This window comes from Balaenoptera ricei, chromosome 4, assembly GCF_028023285.1.
Source record: "Balaenoptera ricei isolate mBalRic1 chromosome 4, mBalRic1.hap2, whole genome shotgun sequence".
Classification (NCBI taxonomy): Eukaryota; Metazoa; Chordata; class Mammalia; order Artiodactyla; family Balaenopteridae; genus Balaenoptera; species Balaenoptera ricei.
The window spans coordinates 2,164,969-2,192,083 of record NC_082642.1 but is presented as its reverse complement, the minus strand read 5'-3'; the positions used below and the strand labels follow the sequence as shown (position 1 = coordinate 2,192,083).

Here is a 27,115-nt window from a genome sequence, read left to right as displayed (position 1 = left end):
GCTTCAGATTCCCTGCCTTTCTAGAACAGTATTTGAAAAAGCAAAAACAGAACAGATATATAAACCAGTTTCCCTAACACAATATAGTTATTTAAAACATTCTAATCACCTTGGGACACTTTGACTAATGTTGGGTCTTTTTTTCCTAATCTTCTAGTTGCCATCAAAACAATCTGTTGAGTATTGCCGACACTGTTTCTTCTCTAGAACTACCTGTCCCTCAGGAATTTAAAAATGATGGTTTGATCATCATGACTTCAAGCTGAGGCCTTAGTAGTTAGTAATGCCTAAATGTGATCCAATTTTCTGAGAATGAAATGTGACAATTTATGGAAACCAAGGCAATAATAATAGCTGGCATTTTTAAATTGCTTGCTACATGCCAGCATTGTTCGAATCACTCTGCCTCTGTCTGTCAGCTCATTGAACTCCTATTATCATCCCATTCTTCTAGGTGGCATAGCTGAGGCATGGAGAAGTGGTGTAACTTGCCCAAGGTCACAGAAGTGGGAGCAGAGCACAGATTTGAATCCATACCCTCTGCCCAGAGCCTGAAGCCTTAACCACTTGACAGCCCTGCCTGCTGGGACTGAGGAAAACCAAAGCAGAGGTATGGTTAAAGCTGATGCTTTTTTCCTTGTTTTTTCCCCTTAGTTTGCCTTGGGTAGCCTTAGTTATTCCGTTTGTCCCAAATTCTTCATTTGTAAATTCCAACAGTCTATTTCCCAGGATGTTGCGGCGACTCATTATTTAAATGTATTCATAGTTCCTTGGAAGAAAGGCTACATAAATATCACAGAACCATTTAAAAAATAGATGAAATGTTTTCACCTGAGTATATGACGGTCACGTTTCTCATTCTGAATAAATGAATGGGTGCTGACTTTCTGAGTCCCGAGCACGCAGTTGCTCTGGGCCCCTCTGTGTCATCTCACAATAGGGGCTCACATCCGACTCTTCAGGCTAGGACGAGGCCCCCTGAGGCCTCAGGAAACCACCTCCCATGCAGTGGCTAGGCCTCAGTGAGCCTTATTCTTCAAACCTTCCACTATGCTAAGTGCCAAAAGAAATATGATGAAGCAGCAAGAGAATGGATAAATTATGATGTACCCATACCGTGGAATACTACTCAGCAAGACAAAATGAACTAAATATTTGTACAACATGGGTGAACTTCCCAAGCATTTATGTTGAAAGAAGACAGACAAAAAGTAATACATGTTGTATCATTTTATTCATATAAAGTTTAAAAACAGGCAAAACCCGGGGTGGTGGGTGGGGTGTGTATAGGCCAGGAAACTTAAGAGTGGAGAGAATGTTTTATGTCTCGGTCTGGGTGTGGTTAACCATGGATGCAGACATGTGTGACAATCGTAAGGCCATACACTTGTGATGAATGAACTTCATACATATTATACCTCAATAAAAAATAAAAGGAAAGGAAAAAGTACGTTCGTAGAAGACGGTGCAGCTGCAAATGCATGTGGGGGATCCACAGCCAGAGCTGAAGGCTGGGACCAGCTTGCAACGGGGCTTGGATGTCAAGCTAAGGGGTTCGCCCTTTATGCAGTCAGCCCAGGGCCCTCATGAAGGAGCCAGGGGATCAGATGGGAGTGTTGAAATCTCACCCGGCATCATTCGGCGGAGAGGGAGGCCCGGAGCGGGGGCCAAGCAGAAAGCTGGGAGATGAGATAACTGTAAATAGTCCTCATCTGAGAAAACTAGAATTGTATTTCTACCCCCTTGATGAGTGCACGTGTTGGGTAATACACATGTCCACCCATGAGGCTGGGGGGGGCAGGCGGTAGCCACGTGGGCCCACCGCACCACCTGGGCACGCGGACAGTGTTTAAACAGTCTGTCTATGGCTGCACCACTGCAGGCCCGGAAAGTCTTGGGGCTCCCCAGGGCAGGCTTTGCCAGCTCCCCGCTCTGCTGGGCTTCTCCTGCGTCCCCACCCCTCACTCCTGATTGGTTGTAGTTTTCTTCTTCCCTTCACAGCATTTGCATGGAGGGGGAAGAAGCAGGCCCTGCTCTGGCCACACTGACCTAAATAAAGTGCAAGGGTCACCAGGTCATCTCCATGGGGATTGTATATGATTTGCACATTCTCACTCAGGCATGCTGTCAAAATTTAAGACATTTTCCATATTAAAATTAAATACTGCTGGCTTAAAGATAAGCATTTTTGAATAACTGAATTGAACATAGATGATTTTTTAATGCAGGTCCTTTGTTTATATTTGTTTTGAGCTCTTTCTACTTAGTCAATGAACATTTCTAACAAAAAAACTGAAGTTTATCTGTTTATGTGCTTTAAATACATATACATTGGGGGTAGTGCTGTGTCAGTAATCTGGGCTCTTTTTCTGACGTAAGCTTTTTCAGGTATGGTCATGTATTTTTCATCAGACACACTAAAGTAGCCACTTACAGGCCATTAAGTAGATAAGATATTTGGATTTAAAACAAATGCATTTCAGCAAATGTAATACTCTAATTTAAAAAATAAATTTGTGTGCGTGTGTGTGCACGCGTGCGTGCTTGTGCATGTGTAATGTACAAGAACTAATTTACAAATGAACCTTCTGGTACTCTCAGAATGAAGTTGTGTGCATTTGTTTGTGTGATTCCTCTTTCCTCTTTCATATGGCTACCTTAGTTTCCAGATAATACATTTTTATGAATGAGAGAGAAAGAGGAAACCATAGTACCTCCTGAGTCAGGAAGAATGGCTCAAAAGCTCACCAGGCCAGTCAGGAGCAGAGACACTAATAGATCCAGGGCCTCAACTAGTGTTTTAGCAATTCCCACATTACTTCAGAGTCTAGTATCCTCTAATCTCACATTTATATCTCCCCAAGATTCATGTGAAAGCCCCTTTGGTCAGTTTTAAGCATGCACTGTGGTTCAAAAGCAACTCAGGCTTCCAAAGAAAATCACAATCCAAAGACGAAATCAGAATTTCTTCAGGATTTAAGTGGGCATTTATCTCAGTCTTATGATTCTTATACACTTGTTTCCCAAATAATCTCGTCTGAAAGAACACATCTGAAATGTTACACCTCCTGCAAGAATGTACAGTACAATGATTCCCTGTTCCAGGACATTATATGCTTTAGTGAGTCTTTAACAGACTTTGGATATTTTGTTTTCCTACTGAGGTGTCAACTGAACTCATAATTGCATTTAGGGTCACCGTGGCTTCCTTCTGACTGATCTAGTACATACTTAAAGACTTCCTGATGTCCAGATCTGAGAACATCAACACCCATGGGGTCATCGTGAAAGTAGTTACAGTTGTCTTTAAAATCTGCAAACAGTTCTCAGAATGGCTAATGTGATGTTTGCACACACACACCCCTCCCCCAACTCAAACTATTAATTTGGTTGTACTGGAACTCTTTGGACTCATCTATACAGCCATTTATTCTGGAACAAGTTCATTTCTTGCCATGAGAATTTGAGCTATTTTGTATTATAGCTTTTGGACTTCATTGCTGCCAACTGGGATAATTGTATCCATGAAAGGCTTTTTCTTCTCTCTCTCTCATGTTTGAAGTTTTCCGTTGTTGTCATTGTTGATTCCTGAAGATATGGTGCGGTTTCTTTTTCTTTATATCATCCCAGCTAAACTGTTTGGTGTTTCACAAATAAATAATACATAGCACATAGTCATTCATTCAGGAAAAGAAAGTTAAGTCCCACTGAATTTCCTGGAGCCAAAGAACACCCCTTTATCTTTTCTCTCAGGGGGGTGTTTAGGTTATAAAATTAGAGCAAAGCGGAGGGCATGTTAGCATGCATCAATGTGCTTTGGTTGCCAAGTACAAGAGGTGAAATGAGTCTCTGATAAATATCTTAGAGGGTACACACTCGTACTGGACAACCCAAAAATGACTGCCCTGTACTGGGAAGAACATAGTGGTCCCTTCAGTAATTTAGAGACTTCTGTCTTTGTTTGTGGCAGCCCGTACACGCTGGGTAGCTCAGTTGGCTGGAGCACTGAGTACCCACTGCTCCACAGGAGAGAACGAGCCCAGAGTTCTCCAGGGGCTCTGAGATGGGAATGCCTGGCGTGGACCCAAGGGGAGGGAGTGCAGAGATGGGCCCTGACCAAGGTGGGCTGGACGCCACCGGGAGCCATCTGGCCGGTAGGGCCTTTCTGAAGTTGAGGGACACCAGGCCTACTTCCATTTTTTTTCAGAGTCCTGGTGTATTATAAAATAAATGCTGAAAAAGGCATTGAAATTGTGGCATATTTTAAATATTTGCAACAATTACAACTACAAATTGAACATCTTTTTTTCCCATTGCTGTATCTCTGGGGTTGTTTTACCTCACTGGAGCTTATAGCCGAAGTCTACATTTGAGGCCCCCAGGGAATGGTAGGCTCTGGCCTTCCTGGGACACCACTGCCCATAGTTCATGCCCAACTCGGACCAGACAGCCGGATGGGCAAGGCCCACACTGTCCTTAGAGCTTCTTTCTTACCCTATCCTCTGTGCTGTCTGTCCCCCCGAGTAAGTATATGTCAAATACATGAACTGAATGTTCTTTAAACATAAGCAAGAACTTTTTAATCTCATTCCTCTTCTGAAATGCCTCCTGATTTGGCTCCCCACTAACTATGCATCTTACCCATCTTTGAAGTTCTAGCCAAGCTCCATATTTTTTTTGTTTTTTTTGGTTTTTTTTTTTAAGATTTTTTTGATGTGGACCATTTTTAAACTCTTTATTGAATTTGTTACAATATTGCTTCTGTTTTATGTTTTTTTGGTTTTTTTGGCCACGAGGCATGTGGGATCTTAGCTCCCTGACCAGGGATCGAACCCCACACCCCCTGCATTGCAAGGTGAAGGCTTAATCACTGGACCGCCAGGGAAGTCCCAAGCTCCATGTTTTTTTATGAAGTCTACCCGTCCCAGTCACTGTACTGTATTTCCTGGATATGCTCAGAAGTCCTCCCGCGCTTTTACCATCAGAACCATTTACAACAGTTTGACACTCCCACACCTCCATCCCCAACTCCCACCCCAGCCTGGAGAATTCAAGCTCTTTGCAGTCAGGAAACATGTCTTATTCTTCTTTTGTATCTATAGCGTAAGGCCTAAAATTTCATGGGCTACCTTGACATCTTCGAGCCTCACGGGGCCCCAGAAGCCTAACCATAAGTTCTCCTGCTTTTGCCAGATGTCCCCCACCCAGTGGGTAAGGCACCCCACTTGGGTCGTTCCCCTATTAACCCCACCAGCTTCATTCCCCCTGGTCCTCAACCTGATGGATATTACTTCCCTGTCAGCCGTGAAGTTGTTCAAACAGGCCAATCACATCCTCCCACGGGAACCAGGGGTCACCCTACCCTCTGGTTAATAGAAAGCCTACCTCCTCCCGCCCCTGCTTGTCTACTCAACTCCCAAGAGCAACCCCCATGTGGCCCTACATGGTGTGTGATGTCTTCCCACAGGCTGTGAGTATATGTGACTAATAACCTGCTGTCCATCTCATCTGTCTGGGGCCAGGTGTGGTATGTTTGCCATCCTGTACTACTTTGGGTGAGGAATCCCTCCTTCAATGACGGGGTGAATAGGAGGTGATCAGAACAGTATCCTAAACAGAGCTGGCACTCAACAACTTTGTGTTGATTCCATGATCTTCCTTCTGTGAAGTTCCTAGCCCCAGTTAGGAGACTGGAAATTAAATAAATGTTCACTGTAGACGAAGACAGATTTATTCTCCTACAAAGAATCCATATCCATTAGAATCATACAGCAATGGCTTCCATTCACTTAAGTATATTTCAAACAAACTTTTCTCTACTACTCACCATGTCGTTGACCAATAAAAGTAAAGTTGCCTTAGGGCAAATCTGTACTTAATTTCTATACTACTGATCTGGCATCTACATTGTAATTCCTAATTGCTAATAGAAATAAACTATAACATTGTCCACTTATGAAAACAAGATGCTAAGTATCAGTTGATATAATCAAGAGACTAAAATAACTGAAAGCATATGAGAACTCAGACTTTTCCCACAAAAGAATTTACTTAATCTGTGCCATTGCTTTCATTTATCTCACTTCTTTGTAAGCAAAAATGGCAACACTGAAGGCCCTGAAAATCAAATAGCATCTTCCTCCAGGAATACTACTGCAGTTAGCATTAAGCTTGTTAGTGCTTCAGAGAGAGTTTCATTGGTTACTCTGCTATTTTATCACTGGGTTTCCAAAGGTCCAAGAAAAAAAAAAAGCCACATGTTTTTACTTCTGAGGGCTCCTGCTTATCCTAAAGCAGCAGGTGAAAAATGCACAACAGCCAGCAGCTCTCCTAACCAGTTTCCAACTCACACTCATTCTTACATGGGTCACCTCCTCCCAGGGCCCTGCCACTCCTCTCCTCTGGCTAGTGCTGGTGACTCAGGACAAAGGCTCTGAGAGGGATCAGGAAGGCTGACGAAACCTCAGATCCATGCCGGTACCACTCATCCACCACACTGGGCATGTCACGACTCGCTTTCTAGCCTCAGCTTGCCAAGAGGAAAACTCCAGGAGGCAAAAGCTATCGGAAAATGGTCATTAAATAATTCCAGAAAGCTTCAAACCATAAGCCAAGTACAGGGCCCTTCTCTAATGCCTGTCCCTGTCAGGTGCCTAAAATTCTGCCGCTGCCAGCCTCTTCACTGCTGCTTCTCCAGAATGGATGGCACGGGTGAAACACTCAGTATACTGTGATGCACATGTGCTGATCACGTGATAGCTATAAGGCTATCGGCAGAGTCAAGGGTATGCGCTCAGGGTGGGGAGCAGACAAGGAAAAGAGATTGCCCAACAACCCCAATGGCTTGCTACTGGTGTCTAACACTTCACTGGCATGTGGAAGAGGGAGCCAACCGGGCCAGGCGTGCGTGTACTCGGTAGTTCTGCAGGCTCCACACGCGGGTGTCTTAGCTGCGCACCACGCATGCGTCAGTTCCAGAGCCGGGCTCTCCATGCTTATGCAGCTCCTGGCCTCTGCCTCCAGAGCAGGATGGGCTTGGCTTCCCACAGCAACTGGAAAAGCCGGAAGTACAAAATAAAAGACTTTCCCCTCCTTTACAGAGAGGGAAGGCAGGGTGCCAAGCCCCTAAGAAAAAGCAGAAATGATTCCTCTTGAAATAAGAATTCTGCGTCAAATGGAGAGAGAGCTCTTGGGAAAGCAGCTGGTTTGCAGTTTTTTGTGCCCAGAGTTTATCTGCTTTGCTGCTCATTGCTGCCAGCTTAATCAGCCAAAAAAAAAAGTCCCCACGTGTGACCTGTAGATATGGAGACCTTTCTCAGTAGTCAATATACAAACTTTCCAGATTTATTTAAAATTTTTCAGAAAAAAAAATGAAGAGAAAAATTTTTTTTTCCATAATCTAAGTATCCAATACTAATACTAATACACTAATGTGTATACTGCCAGTAATTACATGGGTACATATATGTATGTTTTAAAAGCAGAACATACCATATAGTTGTGTGATCTTTGTAAACTTTTAAAAAATTGCATCATGCTTATATTTCCATGCTAAGAAACACATATATCTACTTCATAATTTTTAAGGGTGCAAGTGGATGGGTATGCCAATCAATCCTCTATTATTAGATAGTGTGGAAATGTTCCATTTTTCTGGATCATAAAATCAAGATGCCCTCTCTGTATAATTGGGTTCTAGAGCTGGCAGATCAGACCGGCTTTTTGGAGCCTCCACATTCCTGCTAAACCTCACCTCCACCCTTTTCTAAATGCTACTCTGATTCCTTCTAACAATTTTCATCATAATCCATACAGATATTACACAGAAGTTCGATATTCCTTTCACTGTGGTAAGAAAGCACACCTAGGAGTCAGGGAGCATGGATCGTAGTCTGACACCTGGCATTGTGTAAAGAAAGTTCAGCGCAACCATTATGGACTGAATTATTCACCCCCCCGCGCCTGTTCACATGTTGAAGCCCTAACCCCCAGTACCTCCAACTGTATTTGGATATAGGGACATTAAAGAGGTGATTATGTTAAAATGAGGCTTTGCGGGTGGGTCCCTCTCTGTGGAGACACAGAGAGACCCCAGAGGAGTGTGAGTAGAGGAAAGGCCACATGAGGCCACAGCAACAAGCTGGTTGTCTGCAAGCCAAGGAGAGAGGCTTCAAAAGAAACCAAACTTGCCCACACCTTGATTTTGGACTTCCAGCCTCCAGAACTGCGATAAGTTTCTGTTGTTTAAGCCACCGAGTCCGTGGTGTTCTATTATGGCAGCCCTAGCAAACGAATGCAGCAAACTTTGAGTAAATGATTTGAATCCATGAGCCTCAGTGTCCTTCCAATAAACTAGGGGGTGAGATTCCGAGATCTGCATGATTCCTAAACCTAAATATGTCATTTATTTTAAATGAGATTGGTATTAAAGAGAACACTGAGCTTCACTAGCACACACCCCTGGAAGTCCAGAGGACGGTCAGAGACTTCAGGGCTGTTGATTTAGTGGAGTCACCATGTTTTCAAGGGCCCAGATCTTTTTCTGTTTCTCTGTTCCGCACACCACAAGTGTGGGCTTTGTCCTAAGCCTAGGTCTAGTCATGGTTCCCAGATAGATGGCTGTCCACAGCAATAAGGGCAAAAGCCTTCCTTATTCACAGCTAGAAGTGGGGAGAGAAGGTCAGTACCCTTCTGCTCATATTTCATTGGCCCAAACGGCTTAGACCGCTCCATTCCCAACTCACTCAGAATTACAGGTCCTGTGAAAGACTTGGATTGATCATCTGGCTGGAAAGGATGTGGAGAGCCTACTGTAATGTCCTCTAAAGCTCGGAGTAAATCATTTAATTTCTGGTTGGCTATGATTTCTGTGTAATCAGTATGCATACTCAGGAAAGTGACACCATAATCTGCAAATATATTTCAAGCATAATAACATTTTTGTGAATACTAAATTTAACAATTAATGTATGAATATAACTATATATTTCAGAGACACTTAACTAAATATTTAATGAGTTTTGATATCACTGTTTTCTTTGTGCATTTAGAAGTTTAAAATATTCAGACCCCTGAAAAGCTCTTAGACTCTAGGCATCGTGCACAATGAATAAAAAGGCCCCAGAGGCAAGACTAGAATGTGAAGGTAATTAAGAACATCAAAAATGTGATAAACGATTGTGTTCTTTGCCTGAAGGAAAACTGTTTATGGGCGAAACGAAATCCCTCAGGAAGGGGGAAGCAAAAGTAGAAAAAAATTTCAGTGTGTATCCAGCACCATCCAGGGAAATAAATTTTGACCACTAAAATCAAAGATGTGGGCAGGCACTACTAGAATCCCCTTTTCTTTACGAATATGTCCTTGCAGCAATGTGTCCAGCAAAAAAAAAAAAAAAATCAAAACCAAAGCCAACAACAAGGGCAGCAACAACAGAAAAAACCGAAAGAACTGTAATTCCTCTCTCTCTTGCAAACTGGGATCTTTGTTTGACATAATACAGGCCAATGAGAAACAAGTGAAAGTCTACTGGAGATTTCTGGAAAAGTCTGCTTTCCTATTATAGATGTCTCCCTTCCTCTTTGTTGCTTTTCTTTTTCTTCTCCCTACCTGGAATGCAGATTTATGGCTGGAGGTGGAGCAGCCATCTTGTGACTATAAAGTGACCATGAATAGAAAAGCCCCACGCCAAGGTTATGGTAAAATAAAAAGGCAGAAAGCACCTGAAGGTTGATGGTATCACGGAGCTGCTGCACAAGTCCTGAACTGCTCACCTCTGGACACAGGAGAAAGAGAAACACCTAGTTGATAGAGGTATCTAACTGGTTTCTATTGCATACAGCTGAATAGGATCCCTATTTAATGCAGAAAACCTCATTGATATGGCAGCATTTTAGTTGGGCCTAAGGATGAATAGGATTTAAACATGAATTAAGATGGAGAAAGGCACTGCAGGCTGAGGAAACAGCAGCAAAAAAGTGCCCAACTAATAGCATTTTATCTTATGGGAATGAAGGAGGGGGTCTACATCGTTTATTCCTGTGCAAACATGAGGGAGAAAATGAGGCTCAAAGGCTAGATTGAGAACAGATTTTAAAACGGCTCTTCCCAACAGACATATAATGCAAGCTATATATATAACTTAACATTTTCTGGTAACCACATTGAAAAAGTAAAAAGAAATAGGTGAAATTAATTTTAATAATACATTTTATTTAACCTACATATACAACATGACATTTCAACGTGTATCAATATAAAAAATTATTAACGATATATTTTATATTCTTCTCTTCATTTGAAGTCTTCAAAATGTGGTGTTCTGAAGACCTCAAATGAGGTCTTCAGAACCTCTCAGTTAATTCTGGCCACAGTTCAAGTGCTCACTAGCCACGTGTGACTAGCGGCTACCATAATGGACAGTGAAGTCTTAGAGAGTCTTGAATCTCATATTTAAAAATTTGAACTCTGGGAATTCCCCAGTGGTCCAGTGGTTAGGACTCCGCACTCTCACCGCCGAGGGCCCGGGTTCGATCCCTGGTCAGGGACCTAAGATCCCACAAGCCTCGCGGTGTGGCCAAAAAATAAAAGTTTGAACTCTAACTACAGAAGTATAAATAGCCATAATTTAATTTCTAAGAAAACCTCTAATATAGCCCAAACATTATTGTATTTTATTTCTTTTTTTTAATAATAAATTTATTTATTTTTGGCCGCATTGGGTCTTCATTGCTGCACGCGGGCTTTTTCTAGTTGCAGCTTCTCATTGCGGTGGCTTCTCTTGTTGTGGAGCACGGGCTCTATAGGTGCGTGGGCTTTAGTAGTTGTGGCTCGCGGGCTCTAGAGCACAGGCTCAGTAGTTGTGGCTCACGGGCTTAGCTGCTCCGCAGCATGTGGGATCTTCCCAGACCAGAGATCGAACCCGTGTCCCCTGCATTAACAGGCGGATTCTTAGCCACTGTGTCACCAGGGAAGTCCCTGTATTTTATTTCAAAATGTTATGGCTTATGGCTTTTGGAGGCAAAACCTACAAACATAGTAAATTTTCAAGCTTCTGTGGAACAGTAACACCAGTGGTCTGGAACCCAAGGTCAGGGATGTCTGCTGAGTCCCCTTAACATTAGAATGCTTCTTTCACAAGAACATTTTTGGGGTATTTTTAAGAAAAAAACAGAAGCCAATAAGAAAGAAAATAAAATCAGTTACCCCAGATAACTATGGTCAACATGTTAGCAAATTGACTTCTTGAACTTTTTTTTTTTTTTTTTTTTTAAAGTAATTGATTTTTATAATGGGGTTTAGCTGCTTTTATTTATTTATTTATTTATGGCTGTGTTGGGTCTTCGTTTCTGTGCGAGGGCTCTCTCCAGTTGCGGCAAGTGGGGGCCACTCTTCATCGCGGTGCGCGGGCCTCTCTCTGTCGCGGCCTCTCTTGTTGCGGAGCAGAGGCTCCAGACGCGCAGGCTCAGTAGCTGTAGCTCACGGGCCCAGTTACTCCGCGGCATGTGGGATCTTCCCAGACCAGGGCTCGAACCCGTGTCTCCTGCATTGGCAGGCAGACTCTCAACCACTGCGCCACCAGGGAAGCCCTTGAACTTTTTTATTTATGAATACTTTTACACAGTTGAGATTATACTTTTTATACTATTCTATACTCTTAACATTATTTCATAAGCACTTTTTCTGTTAAAAATTCTTCAAAAACATCATTCTCAATGGCTACCTTATACTATTTCTTCATATGAATAAACTATAATTTTTGTGAACATTACCTTAATATAGACACTTAGGCTGTTCCAAACTTTTTGCTGCTGTAAATAATTTGTGCCAATCATCTTTATACACAAAACTATTCTCACACCTCGGTTTATTTCCTTAGGACAGATTCTTAGAGGTAAAATTACTGTAATAAAAATCATGAACTCTTCTTCATCTCTTGATATCGATCTGCCAGACTACTTCCCAGGAAGATATGAAGCAATTTACACTCTCACTGAAATTGTGTGAGCATATATATCCCTCCACACCGTTACCCACATTCTGTATTAACCTTAAAAAAAGGCAGTGGAGGAAGAGAATAAATGTGGGAAATGGTATGTCAATGTGCTCTAATTTCAATTAGTTGATTCCTAGTTAGAATGAACAGTTTTTTCCTCTGTTATTTAGCAACTAGTGTTTCTCATCAATTTTATGTACTGTTTATCTATTAACAGTACACATACTTTGTCACGCTTTTTTTTTTTAAACATCTTTATTGGAGTATAATTGCTTTACAATGGTGTGTTACTTTCTGCTTTATAACAAAGTCTTTGTCACGCTTTTTAAAAAACATTTTCCAGTTTGATTACCTTCTAAATTTCTCTTTTTTTAAAAAGTCAGGTTTATTGTGATATATTTTACACGCAGTAAAATTCACCCTTTTAGTATAAATTTCTATGAAGTTTTACAAACACATACAGTTGGGTAACCAGCATCACATTCAATTTATAGAATATTTCCATCACCTCCAAAAAACTTCCCCATGTCCTTCTATAGTCAACCCTTCTCCTCCCTTCTCCTGCCTCTAGCCCCTGGCAACTACCCATCTCTTTTCTGTCCCTATAGTTTTGCCTTTTCCAGAATGTCATATAAAGAAATCATATAGAATATAGCCTTTTAAGTCTGGCTTCTTTCAATTAGTATAAGGCATTTGAGACATTCATCCATGTTATTGTATATGTCAATACCTTGTTCCTTTTTTATTGCTGAGTAATATGTATGGAATCCCATATTTTGTTTATCCAAATACCAGTTGAAGGACATTTGGGTTATTTTCAGTTTTTGTCAATAATGAATATAGCCACTATAAACACTCACATACAAGTGTTTGAATGTAAATCTTCATTTCTCTCAGGTAAATACCTCAAAGTGGGATCACTGGGTTATAAAGTGAGTGAATATTTCACTTTATAAGAAAACCACCAAACTATTTTCCAGAATGGATCGACCATTTTATATTCCTACCAAAACTTCATGAAAATTTCCTTTGCTCCACATCTTCGCTGGTCCTCAGTATTGCCAGTTTTGTTTTGGGTTTTGTTTTTGTTTTTTTTTGTTTTGGCTGTGCCCCAAGGCTTGCAGAATCTTAGTTCCCCAATCAGGGATCGAACCCAGGCCCTCGCAGTGAGAACGCGGAGTCCTAACCACTGGACTGCCAGGGAATTCCCTGTTTTGGGGTTCTGTTTTTCAGCCATTGTAGTAGATGTGTAGTGGTATTTCATTGTGATTATAATTTACATTTCCCTGAGAAATGCAAAAACAAATAAATAATGCTTAATGCAATAAATATCCTAAAGAAGTTAAGTTTATGAATTCAAATGTAGTGAACTTTTCATTTATTATTTTTCCACTGTTTTTTAGATTAGAAAGTTCTTTCCCAATGAGAAATCAGAAGAAAATTCAGCTATATTTTTAGTTTTTTTAAAAAAAATTATTTTCTCTAAATTATCCACATTTTTAATCCATATTTAGTTAGTTGTATGATGGTGACAAGTATCTCTATTCACTTTAAAAAAAAAAGGCTAGTCAGCTTTCTCTATAACCTTTATTGACTAATCCATTCATCCTATTTATTTGTGAAGCTTCCTTTATTAAATAATAGGGTCTATTCCTCAGTAATCAAATCTATTCCATTTTTCTATCTGTCCCTCCATTCAACAATTGCTTATTAAGCACTTACTCTGTTCTAGGCTCCATGGTAGGTTCTGGGAATACAATAGTGAACTAAAAAGTAAAGCCCCCTGATTTCTTGGTGCTTACATTCTAGCCAGGGGAGATAGGTAATAATTAAAGACATGAATAATTGTATAATATTTTGGGTGGTAATAAATGCTAAGAAGGAAAGTAAAGCAAGGTAAAGGGCATAAAATGACAAGCAAGTGTCATTTGGGGGCAGTTCGGTTAGATCACCCTCTCTGAGAAAGAGCTATTTGTGACCAGAATGTATCAAGGTTGTGAAATGTATCAATGCTCTTCTAGAGGAGGAGCATTCCAGGCAGAACCACCCCCAAATGCAAAGACTTTGTGTCTGGAATGAGCTTGACATGTTGGGGAAGAAGCAGGGGGGCCACTGTGGATGAAGCTAAGGGATGAGGATGGAGCATGTAGATGAGGTGAGGAGGGCACGTAGAGGCACACATCACAAAGATCCTTGTAGACGATGTATGTTCTAAAGCAGATCAAAGTTATTGGAAGATTTTGAGCAGAGGGGTGATGTGACCTGACTGACATTTAAAAAGTAACGTTCTGGCTACTTTGTGAACAATAGTTTCATACATTTAATTTAAATAAAAATTAATCTATTGAAAGAAAAATTAGTAAGTAACAGCAGAGTCATACTTGAATATAGCCCAAAACGATAAAGGTCATATTTTAATGCCCACAATGTGGGAAACACTGGCTTAACTGATTATTGCTAGTATCCAGGCAACAATTCCTATAAGATTCTCTCATGACAAGCCATTTTCCTGAACTTTCCTGTTAATTCTCAGAGTTCTCCCACTGATTCTTCAACAGGGATTTCTCTGCTCCCTGGTATTCAAGCCCAGTTACAGAGCTTCACGGTTTTCAAGTTATTGTACATCTATGATTACAGCAGAGCTCGGAGGAACTCACCTCGGAAAGGTCTGGAATCCTGAAGCCAACCAGAGCTATCCGAGCCTCCATCTGTGATCCATCAGTGATCCAACTGTGCTGAGGACAAAGTACCAGAGACAGAAGGACAAATAACCACAGATAAACTGTCTCAAAGGCACGCCCAGGCACAACCTCCTGCATCACAGCGCCTGTTCTTCTGGATTGGCGTTATCAGTGAGCAGTTTGGAGAGCTGTGGTGTGATTCCAGATATGCCTAGAGAATGCCCATGAACTGTCTTGTGATCCAAAAAACAGAGTTTGAAAGATGCTTTCCTACCCAACTGAATAAACTGGGCAAAACTACCTATTTATTTTGGAAAAAGTAATATACACACATGATAAAAAAAATATTCAAATAATATGAGAGTATACATACTCTCTGAAAAGTTTAAAATGGGAAGTATGTACACGTGGCTATGATTGAGTTAGCATATGCGTGGAATGATTCTGGAAAGATGCCCAAGAAATTATTCGCAGTGGTTGCCTCTGCAGAGGGGAACTACAGGGGTCCAAAGTGAGGAAAATTAGAACAGCTTACTTTTCATAGACTCTTGTACTTTCTAAACTTTTATTGGATTTTTTTTATTATGTGTATATATTAATTTTCAATTAAACAAATTAACTCAAAATGATACAAATATGGCATTTGTGTCTATCACTCATGTGAGGGATCCTGGAAGCTCACAGTGCAGAGGCATTCAGCCAGGTACCTCAATTCTAGCCAGAGAGAAAGACAGTCCCCCTGAACCTCAGCTTCCTAGCTGCTGCTGAGCCAGGACGCCCTGAGCTCCCTTCTGGAAACAGAACTCTAGCCTTGCCTGAGATATGACGGGAAAGTTCAGGTTGAATCCCAGCTATGAAACCCAGTGTGGGACATACGGCAAATTACTTAACTACTCTGAGCCTCACTTCATTTGTGAAGGGGGAAATAATATCTGCTGGTGATTTTTTTCTTTTTCAAATTGAAGTAGAGTTGATTTACAATGTTGTGTTAGTTTCAGGTGTACAGCACAGTGATTCATATATATATATATATGTATATATATATTCTTTGTCAGATTCTTTCCCCTTATAGTTTATCACAAAATATTGAGTAGCATTCCCTGTGCTATACAGTAGGTCCTTGTTGGTTATCTATTTTATATACAGTAGTGTGTATTTGTCAGTCCCAAACTCCTAATTTATCCCTCCCTTCCTTCCCCTTTGGTAACCATAAATTTGTTTTTCTATGTCTGTGGGTCTATTTCTGTTTTGTAAATAAGTTCATTTGTATCTTTTTTGTAGATTCCACATATAAGCGATATGTGTGTCTTTCTCCGCCTGACTTCACTTAGTATGATGATCTCTAGGTCCATCCGTGTTGCTGCAAATGGCATTATTCCATTCTTTTTTATGGCTGAGTAATATTCCATTGTATATATATACCACATCTTCTTTATCCGTTCTTCCGTTGATGGACATTTACTCCTGGTGGTTTTTTAATGATAGAGAGGGCTTTTCTGTGTGCAAAGGAACACTCCCAATTACTTGGATTTTAATTAATATTCACTATATTGAAAGTTTTCATTTTTAAGCCATTAAACACTATTTGCAAACAGTACTTTTATATTTTTATGCTGCTATATATTAGATCATATATATATATTTTTAAGAAATTTATTTATTTATTTCTGGCTGCACTGGGTCTTCCTTGCTGCATGTGGGCTTTCTCTAGTTGCAGCGAGTGGGGGCTACTCTTTGTTGTGGTGTGCGGGCTTCTCATGGCGGTGGCTTCTCTTGTTGTGGAGCACGGGCTCTAGGCGCATGGGCTTCAGTAGTTGTGGCACACGGGCTCAGTAGTTGTGACACATGGGCTTAGTTGCTTTGCGGCATGTGGGATCTTCCTGGACTAGGGCTTGAACCCGTGTCCGCTGCATTGGCAGGCAGATTCCACTGCACCACCAGGGAAGTCCCAGAACATATCTTTTTTTTTTTTTAAACCTTTTTATTATTTATTTATTTATTTATGGCTGTGTTGGGTCTTCATTTCTGTGCGAGGGCTTTCTCTAGTTGTGGCAAGCGGGGGCCACTCTTCATCGCGGTGCGCGGGCCTCTCACTATCACGGCCTCTCTTGTTGCGGAGCACAGGCTCCAGACCCGCAGGCTCAGTAGTTGTGGCTCACGGGCCCAGTTGCTCCACGGCATGTGGGATCTTCCCAGACCAGGGCTCGAACCCGTGTCTCCTGCGTTGGCAGGCAGATTCTCAACCACTGCGCCATCAAGGAAGCCCCCATATCTTTTTATAAATCAAATGAACTCATTCTTTGATTAATGTTTAGTTCATTCATAAATTTAATAAATGAGAATTTCTTAAACAGTCAATACCTCCTACATAGTTAATGAGATTCCTTTAGACATTTCAAATATGAGTTTACTACATTTTATTCTCTCAAACACTTAACAGTACAGATTTATAAATCTCACAAGCAAAATCTTTCTTAGAGTTTAAACAATTCTTTATCTAATAAATCATACTTAAACATTTAATCATCATATTCTCCTAAGCTTATCAAATATATTTTAAAAAATCATATATAGAAAACAGCCCAAGGATTTTTTTTTTTAAACTTGCTACTAAACAATTTATACAAAAGTATCGCTAACTCAAAGATTTTAAAAGTTTTAAATAGTTTTCTGGGTTTTACTCATTACCACTGTAGGTCAGCTGAGATTACTCAATTGAAAACGAATCAGAATTTGAACCCAGGTCCTGGGTTGTTATTGTATCCTGCTTTGTTTCATAATTTTAGATGTCTGTTGACTCCCATCCTGTGGCATTTTATTGACTATATGAGGATTAAATATGTTAATTTATATACACATTCTTACCGAATACTCAGAACACCGGGAGTATTCAGTTATTCATCACAATTTAGAGTTAGAAAGGAAGTGGAAGAAGATTGTGAATAGCCTCCCAATATCGTCCTCCCATTCCTTATAACAAAACCTAATTTTTCTCTGGCCACCGTACATTCAGCTAATAGATTACATTTGTCAGCTTCCCTTGCAACTGGGTGTGGCCATGTGATTAAGTTCTGACCAATCAGATGGAAGCAGAAAAAAGGTGCAACTGTAGAATGTATAGGAAGCCTCCTTAAAAGGAAGGGGTACACCCTTCAGTTTCCCTGTCACCTTCCTGCTGCTTCAAATGAGGAGCTCCAGCATCCATCAAGTGCCACAGCCCAAGGATGACAGACACACAAAGCTGGAAGGAGTTCTGGTCCCTGGTGACCACAGAGCACATTGCTACTCCTGGACTGACTTCCTAAAGATTTCTTTTAAAAATTTCTTTTAAAAATTTCTTTATAAATGTTTCAGACATTACATGAAATTTCTAAAAATCTTATATTTGTACTTGTATGGAAATATGTATGGAAATATGTTAATATAAATGTTTCAGACATTACATGAAATTTCTAAAAATCTTATATGTTCTGGTATAATGTTATAAGTAATAATCCTATTTATTACTTTAAAATGTATATCTCAGAAATAACTAATTTTCTTGTCAACTGCATTATTATGAACTGTCATCAAATCTTTAACCGTGGTCATTTTTAAGTCTTTTGTCATTTACAGACAGTTCTGGGTGTACTCTGATGATTTTGCAAATATGTTCCTATAAAAGGGTTTCATCTTCAAGAAATACATGGAAAAGACTCTGACAAGTACAGGTTTCTGGTAACGGACTGTACTGCTGAACTGAATGAATAAGCATTTTCAGAACTCTAATGAAAAACTGATGAACTCATAAAAGTGCTAACAAAAGATCAAGATGAAAAAAAAAAATTAATTACATGGGACTGAGTGAACTGATGAGGATGAGTATAATTTTTGTGACTTTCTGTCTGAATTTAAAAAAAAAAAAAAAAAATTCCACAAGGACTCAGAGGCAAAGAATATACAAATCAATTTTCACTACAAAGTAAAGGAGCTGTTACAGTGGAGGATTACTGGACTGAATGTCAATACTATGACATAGTATGAGTGTGTTTCATGTTTGGTAATTGCAATCATTGTTGCTTTTGTTGTGGTCATCCATGTACAATGCTTGGTGTCAGTCGATTTATCTCTTGTAAAAATAAAATACAGTGTGTGTGTGTGTGTGTGAAAAAAAAAAAAAAAAAAAAAAAGATCAGATTACTGGGAAGATGCCTAGTCTATTCTCCTGCACCCTTCTTTTCCGATGCTTTAAAAATGGGTAATCCTTTCTGGCTTTGCAGTTCCTTTTTCCTTTCCCTTCTTTGAGGGTGTGTTTTTATCACTGTCCAAGACAGAACATGACCCTCTAGCTTATGAGCATCCTGACACTAGTGTGACAGTGATAAGAATTTGACCTTTTGTCACCTGGTGCTTTTAAAATAAATGTGTCAATGAATAAAAAAAAAAAAGAAAAAAAGAAAAAAAATAAGGTTCTATCTTGTTTAAACTGTTATTCTTCAGGACTCTGCTACTTATAGCCAGACTTAATCCAACTGCCCCACATTCCTCAATAACAGAACCCTGCATTATGAGCTAAAAAACCAAGAATGTTACATATATTAGATACATGGACCCAGTGTTAATAAAATACATATTTTTCATTGTTGCCACATTAGGGTTGTAGGTTTTTAAATTTTTCTTTCATAATATCTTACAGATGCTAATTCATCTTTCATAAGATTAAATTGTTAATTTAAAAAATATTTAAAATGTCTCCAGAAGAAAATAAGTAGCTTGAATCAATGCTGCCCTATGCCAAGGTCTGTGTAAGATGTGGGCCCCTCTGGGGTGCATGAAGCAAGCCCTGGGCTCTCAGCCGAGTTAATTGGAGTCTTGGGGGTGCTAGCTTGTCCCTCCTCACCTACAGGCCCTCCTATAGCCTTTGGCTCAACCTCTCCCACACCTCACACTGCCAGATTGGCTCTCCTCATCCATTGTTCGCAAAGAAGCTTGGCGGAAATATAACAAGAGGTTGGAGCTTTTCTTTCATTTAGCACTTCAAATATTTGAAGTTGTACGGGATGACTCAATTCCAGGACACTTCAGACATCCTGTGACACTTGTTCAGTGCAGTGTTAAAAAAAGACCTACTCCAGGGTCTTACGGAAAGATGTGAGCAAGCCAGCTTGTGGGAGGCAAGGACAAAATGTAACTTCAGAAGAGCGTCTCTTTCATTGCCTTGTGGTTTGCAAAGCTGGGCTTCCCTGCCTGACTCCCACAGTGTTCTCCTGAGCCCAACCCTGTGTGCTTGGCTCCAGAAAAGCCCGGCTACTGACTTTCCCATAGCAACTGGCTTGCACGCTCTTCCAAATGCTAATTTATGAACGTGTGTGTTTAATCATAAACTCTGTCAGATCCTTTGCAGGAAATATTTACTAAATGCTCATTAAAGCCTTGATACAAACACTATCTCCTTTACTTCTCTTATCTATCCTTCAAAGTAGGCTTCGTGAGACCCATTTTACAGAGGAGAAAACTGAAACTCAGAGGTTAAGAAACTTGCTCAGGGTCTCAAAGTAAGTACTTACTGGAGTTGTGCATTAATCTCAAATTCAGGCAGTTTTTCCTACTGCCTCGCTCAGCCGTGCCAGAAAGGAACTGAAGTTTTTTTGTTTTTGTTTTTTGTTTTGGCTGCGTTGGGTCTTCGTTGCTGCACGTGGGCTTTCTCTAGTTGAGGCGAGTGGGGGATACTCTTCGTTGTGGTGCGTGGACTTCTCATTGCAGTGACTTCTCTTGTTGCAGAGCCCGGGCTCTAGGCACGCGGGCTTAGTAGTTGTGGCTCGCGGGCTCTAGAGCACAGGCTCAGTAGCTGTGGCGCACTGGCTTAGTTGCTCTGCGGCATGTGGGATCTTCCCAGACCAGGGCTCGAACCCGTGTGCCCTGCATTGGCAGGTGGATTCTTAACCACTGAGCCACCGGGGAAGTCCCAGGAACTGAATTTTTAATGTCATTTGTTACCAGTAAAATAGAAAAAATCACAGGCTTTGGAATAAGACACACCTGGGTTTAATTCCACTTGGTTGTTTCTGAGCTGTGTGACCGTGGGCAATGTATTTAAACTTGGTTCTTTCATCTGTAAAATGGAATAATAACAGTACCTACCTAGTGGGACGGTCAAGAGAATGTAAGAAAGAGCTTGCACATGCGAGATACTGGATGAATTGTAGCAATGGTGGCTTTTTGGTTGTTGTTGCTTTTTTTAAAAAATTAAAGTAGAGTTGATTTACAACATTGTGTTAATTTCTGCTATACAGCAAAGTGATTCAGTTATATATATATATGCATTCTTTCTCATATTCTTTTCCATTATGGTTTATCACAGGATATTGAATATAGTTCCCTGTGCTATACAGTAGTATCTTGTTGTTTATCCAATGATGGCTTTTTAAAATTAATTTATTCTTCAGGATGATGGCTAACTGAGTACCTAGACTATATCAGGCCTAGGAGTTTCAATTGCTTTTAAAATGGCGTTAGAGAAATAGCAATTCATTTTTTCTACAAATGTTTATTAACACCTACTCTATGCCAAGACTGTTCTGGGGACCGGGGGTCCTGGAGCTTACAGTCTATCGAGGTGGTGCAGGAGGAGCAGTAAATCTAATAAATAAGTTAATTATATAGTATGTTGAAAGATAAGTGCTGTGGGGAAAAAAGTTGATGAGAGGAGGAACACGTTGCAGTGTTACACAGAGAGGTCTTGGCAGGCCTCAGCGGGAAAGCAAGATTACAGCAAAACTTTGAAGGAGGTGAGTGAGTCAGCCAAGCAGACATCTGAGAAAAAAAAAGAAAAAGAAGTGGATTTACCGTAAAGCTAGCGAAGCTGAAATTTCAAGGTCCCTAACTTGTAGGGCCCCTTTAAGGACTTGCATCTAATTTTATTTTTGTGATTTTCTACAAAGTTGCATATATTTCAGTATTTTATCCTGTGGAAAAGTATTTCTAGCAGAAGAACCGGTTAGAACAAAGCCTGTGAGGTGAGCCCACCTGCCTTGCTCAAGTAATAGCAAGCAGCCCCCTGTGGGAGGAGCGGAATGGGCAGGGGAGGTGGGAAGAGGGCGGTAGATTATGTGGGGCCTTGGAGGCCACTGTAAAGACCTTGACGTCTATGGGAAGCCATTGGGAGTTTTGAGCAGAGTTGTGACGTTATCTGATTTACACTGTAAAGCATTGTTTTGCCTGGTATTCTGAGCAGAAACATGGGAAGGGTTGGGAGTCCATGGCAGAAATCCAGGGGAGAAAGTTGATGGTGGCTTGGACCAGTATGGCAGCAACGATAGCGGAGAAGTACTGGATTCTGAATATACTTTAAAGGTCAAGTCAACAGGATTTCCTGATGGAGTTACTGTGGGCTGTGAAGAAGAGTGAGGCAGAGGCACTACTATTTAAAGTGGTGAAACAGCAGGAGATGACCAATAAAGGGAACCTAGAGAAGGGAAGAGGACCAAGTTTTGAGGCAGGAGGCATACCAACTTTTCAACAAAAGAGTTTGGAAACTCTGGCCTAATACTTGATTGAGGTAATTCTTTCAGACAAAGGCTGAGATTTAATTCGCTCAACATGCCCTTGTAATTTAATTGTCCTGATTGTTTAATTAAATTAAATAAAACTGAGGTGTGTGTGAGGCTTTTTCTTCCCTCTCCCACTCTGTGAAATTCAGCTAAGAAGATGTATTATATTAGGTCAAAGAAAAAGGCATCAGAACTGGAGTTTACGGTTAAGGGTTCTAGTCCCAGTCTACGGATAACGGGACCACAGGCAAGTCACTTAAACCCCCAGTCATTGATCTCCGCATCTGTGAGATGAGAGAATTGGAAACAAATGTCCCTTCCCCTTCCATAGTTATTCTTTTTTGTTTTTTAATTTATTTTATTTATTTATGGCTGGTTGGGTCTTCGTTGCTGTGCACAGGCTTTCTCCAGTTGTGGTGAACGGGGGCTACTCTTCACTGCAGTGCATGGGCTTCTCATTGCGGTGGCTTCTCTTGCTGTGGAGCACAGGCTCTAGGCACGCGGGCTTCAGTAGTTGTGGCACACAGGCTCAGTAGTTGTGGCGCACAGGCTTAGTTGCTCTGTGGCATGTGGGATCTTCCCAGACCAGGGCTCAAACCCATGTCCCCTGCATTGGCAGGCGATTGTTAACCACTGTGCCACCAGGGAAGTCCGATAGTTATTCTTTTTTTGAGATGAGTCTGTAATTGGTAAGATTTCTTGTTTTGTTTGTTTTGTTCTTTATATAGTATAAGAAGGATAATTTTGAGCAGAAGCAACTTGAAGCATGCTTTATTTATCTCCCTCACACCCATCTTGGTCTGCAAGGGAAGGACATAGCCTGAACCAAATGCTTCCATCAAAACTGAGTTAGACATGACATTGTAAATCAACTATACCCCAATATAAAATAAAAATTAAATTAAAAAAAAAAACTGAGTTAGAACACCATCCCTGCTCTCTTTGCAGGATTCCTCTGGGAATATACTATGCAGTTCCTGCTGAGAAAGGGATGTTTCATTGGCCTGGCAACCTGGGGCTCTCCTGCAGGTCAGATCAGATTTTTGCCAGTAAGGAGTTTACAGGGCTGAAGCCAAAAGCAGCAGCTCTTACGTGCGTTGGATCATGAAGCCCCTTGAGAATCTTATGCAACAGCTGCTCTATCAGGTCAACAGGAAAGATATCATTGCCACCAAATATTAGAAATGGAAACCTCATCCTTTAATAAATGAAGAGGCTGAAGATAGAAGTTAAGAGATTTGCCCTAGGCCTTGCTGTTGGTAAGTAGTGACTGCAGACCAAAAATCTAGGTCTTGACTCTTGGCCAATGTTCTTTCCATTATATGATGATGCCTTTGCAAATGTTGTATTTCTCTTATTTTCCTACAAAGCTAGTTTTAAAAAATATTTGGGGGGGAGCATGCCGTGTTTTGTTCTTAACAGCATTACTGAGATATAATTCACATACCATAATATTCAACCATTTAAAGGTACAACTCAATGGTCTTTAGTACAGTCACAGAGTTGTGCAACTATCACCACTACCTAATTTTAGAACATTTTATCACCCCAAAAGGAAACCCCATACCTATTATCAGTCATTCCCATTCCCCCATCCCAGCCCTAGGCAGCCACTAACCTACTTTCTATCTCCATGGATTTGTCGATTCTGGGCATTTCATATAAGTGAAATTATACAGTGTGTGGGGTTTTGTGAGTAGCTTCTTTCACGTAGAATAATGTTTACAAGGTCCATCCATACTATAGCATGTATCGATACTTCCTTCCTTTTTAGTGCCAAATAATATTCCATTGTATGGAACGTTTTGTTTACCCATTCATCAGTGGATGGACATTTGGGTTTTTTGCACTTTTTGACCATTGTGAATAATGGTGCTAAGGACACTTGTACAAAAACGTGTACAAGTTTTTGTGTGGACATATGTTTTTGTTTCTCTTGATTTATACCTAGGAGAATTGCTGGGTCATGTGATAAGTCTGTGTTTAACATTCTGAGGAACTGCCAAACTGTTTTCCAAAGTGGTTACATCATTTTACATTCCTACCAGCAATGTATACAGGTTCCAGTTTCTCCATATTCAAGCCAACACCTGTTATTGTCTTTTTTTAATCGTAGCCATCCTAGTAAATGTGAAGTGGTGGTATATGTGGTTAGTGGCTACCACATTGGACAAGGTAGAACCAAATAGTCAGGTACTAAAATGTAATTCAAAGCCAGATCATAAATTCTACCCTCATTCTTTTCCCTGCAGCCAACACTTAATGAGCCTTTACTATGTGACATTTACTATACTAAGCACTGTCTTAGATTATCTCATTTAATTCTCATGATACTACCAGCAATAGGTACTACTACTGGCCCATTTTATAAATGAGGAAACTGGCTTAAAAAAGATAAGTTGGCTTGACTTTGTGACCAGTAAGTGGCAAGTCCAGGATTTAAGTCTGGGTCTATTTATCCCCTGAAATGAAGTCTTTAATCACTACACTATACTGCTAAGTATTTTATTCAGTAGATTTGCTTTTCAAAATGAATCTAATCACTCATTACTTTTCAAAGTTTTACCCTCACCATGCCTCTCTCTAGCTCCCAGGGATATCTGAATAGTTGTTCTCAAACTTAGGTATTAGAATCACCAACTTCAATATGCTTCATTAGCCTTATGGGTGTTTCTGATATAAACCAAAATTTGAGAACCACTGAGTCTGTTAGAATTAAGTGCAGCTGCAGTTAAAAGAAACAGTGCCATAACCAACTTAGAAGTTTATTTTTCTTATCCATTAAGAAGCCCAGAGATGGTCAGTCAGTCTAGGGAGGGTATCAAGCTCTGCAGTGCTGGGAACCGGGCTCCATCTACCTTGTTTCTTTGCTTTGTGTGGCTTCCGTTTTCCCAAAGTCATCTCATTGTCCAACTTGCTGTTGGAGCTTCATCTACTATGTTTGCATTCCAGCTAGCAAGAAGGTAGAAGGGGAGAGGAATACATACATTCCCTTTAAGGATTGTGCAGGAATCTGCACGCACCACTTCCACTTAATCCCATTGGCCAGAATTGAGATGTACGGCCACACTCTGCTACAAGGGAGGCTGAGAAAAGCAGCCTTTATTTTGAGTGGCCACGTAGTCAGAGAACTATTAGAAGTTCTTTTATGATGGAGGAATTAGGAAGAGTAAGTATTTGGGACAATTAATCTCTGTCACACCCAGCTAAGAGAAAAATTTACCTAATTCCACCTCTACTTTTGACATGAGACCTAAGAGACATTCTTTCTATGAGAAATTTTAGATCCCATATGAAGGTGGCTAAGGCAGTGGTTCTCAAACTTTGCTGCACATAGGAATCACCCGGGGATCTTAAAGACTGCTGATGCCTGGCTTCCACAGTGGCCCCCCATGGTGATTCTAACGTGCAGCAAAGTGTGGGAACAAGACTCCTAAATCTTTTATCTTCAACCTAAGATCCATTGCATGTGGATTTGCTTCATTCTATTTTTTTCCTCTGAATTGAAACCCCTGCAGTTGGACTGATACATATTACTGGTAACAGAGTTAGGTATGATCAGGGTAAATCCACTACCAGCCCTGCAAAAGACAATTCAGAGGGCATGTCCTCCTGACAATAGCCAGTGCCATTTTCACATACAGAGGAAAACACATTTTCATTGTAGCTATATTTAAACACATGTATTATTTCTGTGTGGCATGAAAATAACTATTCTGGTCGTGTGTGTGTGTGTGTATGTAGCAGGGCTCAGATATGATGGTGTATCATCCTTGAGCATTTATATTTCAAACACAAGAACTCATTCAAATCAAATTCGGATGACCCTCTCTATTTGGCAGTATGTTTGTCATCTAGAAGCTCAAAATAGCACTTTAGAGATCCAAACAGCCTGAGCTAGTGGCATCTCAAACTATTACTAGCTGTCAGATATTTTATCCATTCAAGCAGTTAGGTGGGCAAAGGTTATGTTTCTTTGAATTGTTAACGTGGAGGCCCGTTTTCTAAGTTGAGATGTGAAAGGAGGAGAAGAGGAGTAAAATGGAAAATTTTCAAAGAAGAAATCTAGACAGGTCATTTCATCCACCTCTTCACCTTCAGAAAGAATGACACTAAAACATTCCAAGCAGATGAGAATCTATACTATTTTTACAGCTCTTAAATGACAGGATTACACAACCCCATTCTCCCTGTACCACATTTCATTGTAATAATTGTAATTGTAATTGTAATAATTTGCAGCTAGGAAATTTTTCTTTGCATTGAAGCCAAAGGCTCTGACCAGGTTAATCCTGTTTCCTCCTTGCTGGTCTTCAGTTCAGATGGGCAACAGTATCCTTTGTGAAATTTTCTCACACGCTTGAAAACTATAATTAAATAAATCTTCAGGTTTCTCTTTTCCAATCTGAATAACCTCCCTTCACACCTACGTATTACATTGCTTTCAAACTTGTGGGATTAAACTTGTGGTTCTTAAACTTGTGAGATTCTCAAACTTGTCTGCACATTGGAATCACCTGGAGAGCTTCAAAAAAACTACTGGTGCCTGTGTCCCACCTCCAGAGATTGTGATTTAACTGTCTGGCGTATGTTCTGAACTTTGGACTTTTAAAAAGATTTCCACGTGATTTGAAATTGTGGACAAGTTTTCGAACCCCTGTCTGAACCTGCTACTGGCCTATCACACTCCCCTCCTTCCTCCTTGCTACTAGAACCTCAATAACAGCCCCAGATTAGGGATCATAATTGACCTGGGAAAGCGGTTCCCATCCCTGAGTACCATTAGAATCATCTGTAGAGCTTTGACATTAGGAATGCCTGGACCCCACCAACAAATTAAATCAGAACATGTAGGGGGTGGCACCGGGGAACTTATACCGTTAAAAATGCTCTCCAGGTGTTTCTAATGCAC

General features: G+C 40.5%; 1 long non-coding RNA gene across 1 annotated transcript in view; it reads left to right on the top strand.

The window, feature by feature from the left end:
* The window catches only part of LOC132365154 (uncharacterized), a 46,651-nt gene extending 23,419 nt beyond the window's left edge, over positions 1–23,232 (top strand). The window contains exons 2-3 of the long non-coding RNA XR_009503048.1: positions 455–610; positions 23,152–23,232. This is a non-coding gene — a long non-coding RNA (uncharacterized LOC132365154). The remainder of the gene's footprint in view (positions 1–454; positions 611–23,151) is intronic.
* Positions 23,233–27,115: the final 3,883 nt, after the last annotated feature.